This window comes from Sminthopsis crassicaudata, chromosome 3 (genome assembly GCF_048593235.1).
Source record: "Sminthopsis crassicaudata isolate SCR6 chromosome 3, ASM4859323v1, whole genome shotgun sequence".
Taxonomy (NCBI): Eukaryota; Metazoa; Chordata; class Mammalia; order Dasyuromorphia; family Dasyuridae; genus Sminthopsis; species Sminthopsis crassicaudata.
The window spans coordinates 118,574,418-118,576,742 of record NC_133619.1 but is presented as its reverse complement, the minus strand read 5'-3'; the positions used below and the strand labels follow the sequence as shown (position 1 = coordinate 118,576,742).

Below are 2,325 nucleotides of genomic sequence, written 5' to 3'. Positions count from 1 at the left end.
TTGTTTACAAGAAACACATTTGTCACAGACATATCCAGAGTAAAGATAGAAAGCTGGAGCAGAATTTATTATGCTTCAGGTGAAGTAAAAAAAATCAGAGGTAGCAATTCTGATCTCAGATAAAGCAAAAGAAAAATAGATCTAATTAGAAGAGATAAGGCAAGAAAATACATCTTGATGAATGGTACCATAAACAATGAAGTAGTAACAATATTAAATGTATATTCACCAAGTGGTAGAGCATCCAAATTCCTAGAGAATATTAAGCCAATTGCAGGGAGAAATAGACAGTAAAACTATATTAATGGGGCCCCTCAGCCTTCCTCTTCCAGAATCAGACCAATCTAACCACAAAATAAATAAGAAAGAAACTATGGAGTTTAATAGAATCAATCCTAGAAAAGCTAAATATGATAGACTTCTGGAGAAAATTGAATATGGAAAGAAAGGAATACATATTTTTCTCAGTAGTACAATTTCAAAAAATGACCATGCATTAGGACAATAAAAACTTCACAATCAAATGCAGAAAGTCAGACTTAGTAAATGATTCCTTTTCAGACCACGATGCAATAAATATTATATTCAATAAAGGGCCAGGAAAGATAAACCAAAAAACAATTAGTTTAAACATATGGGATGCAGCCAAAACAGTTCTTAGGGGAAATTTTTATTTCTAAATAGCTACATGAATACAATAGAGAAACAAGTGATCAATGAAAGGGTATGCAACTAAAAAGCTAGAAAAAAGAACAAATTAACCTTCCCATTAAATACCAAATTAGAAATTCTGAAACTCAAAAGAGAGGAGTTGGTTATATAAAAAAGATCTGACAAAATAGATAATCCTATCAGTGCCATATTTGTGTCATAGAAAGAATTTGGCAGAACTCTTTCTTTCCCTATTTTTTTTCCAAAGAGTTTGCACAGTATTGTAATTAATAGAAAAGGCAAGTGGGTATATTAACTAGTTCATTAAACTCCTCCCCTAACTATTATAAGGCCTGATCTTACTCTTTTAGGCCTGGAAGCATAGACCAAGATTTCTTTTCCTGGATGAATTGAGGCACAAGCTTCCTTTTGAATGGGGCTGGAAGTGGATGGGAAGGGAATAGAGAGGATGGGAACAATAATAGGAAAAAATTGCATCTCTTATAAAGTTTTTCATTGGAGATTGGGTAGGGAAGGGGTGTTAGCCAAACATCAGAGGAAAAAACCAAGATAACTATAAAATTTAAAAAAAAAATTAGATTGCTTTGTAATTAAAAAAAAGAATAAAAAAAATGTAAGTCTTTTCATACAAGGAAGATACTTAAAATCTAGGAGAAAATATTAGTCTTTTAAGTTGGAGATGATAAAATACAAGAGTTCAACCTTAGTTAAAAGTTACCTTTACTCAGATTCATAGTGTGTGTGTGTGTGTTTAATAAAAAATGCAAAAAATAAAACTATAAATTGCCGAAGAATTATTGATTGGTCTTCACACTATGACTTCCCCATACCACTGACCTCAAACTCATAGAAACAGATACTTGCAGGCCATATATTGACTAATAAAACCACAAATTAACATTATCTATGTTGCATTTGCTATTTTTTTTGGTTGAATACTTTCCAATTATGTTTTTATCTGGTTCTAGTGGTACTGGGAGTTTTATGAGCCATTTGACACCTCTGCCCTACAACAATGAAATCAGAAAACTGAAACCCACCTCCCAACCCCACTTTAAAAATATGAAATCATTTTTTTTTAAATTATGCTATGTGCTTTTCTGGCAATGAAGATCTCCTGGCCAATCTGCCTCTTGCAAAAGACCTTCTGCAACCCTCTCCCAAGGAGGAGAAGCAAAAACACAAGAAAAAGCATTTGGTGCAGAGTCCCCAGGATGCTATAAAATCACACACAAAGTGGTTCTCTGTTTTGGATGTTGTACTGTCTTCTGTCACCCTACTGAAGGAAAGGGGAGACTTACAGAAAGATACTCCTGCAGACAGAAGCAGCACTAATGACTGATTCAGGATGAATGAGAATCTGTAAAGAATAAAACAAATTAAGTAAAAAATATAAAATTATACTATGTCATGCAAGTGCTTGCTTTATTACATAAATATATATATATATAACTTTTATTTTCACTTTTTTCATTGTTTGTCAGTTTACACAAATTTTCCAATATTTCTTTTTAATTCTTTGCATTCATCATAATTCTACCCTCTATTCCAGTTCACTTCAACAAATCTTAACTTTGGTTCATCTTCAGGATTTCTTAGAATGGATTAGCAGAGTCCCTTCTAGAAATGTACTGAGTGTGTATAGTAGATCAA

At 32.6% G+C, this 2,325-nt stretch overlaps 1 pseudogene; it reads left to right on the top strand.

Moving 5' to 3' along the window:
- The first annotated feature begins 1,762 nt into the window (after positions 1 to 1,762).
- LOC141561910 (small ribosomal subunit protein eS27-like) lies at positions 1,763 to 2,007 on the top strand (annotated as a pseudogene).
- Positions 2,008 to 2,325: the final 318 nt, after the last annotated feature.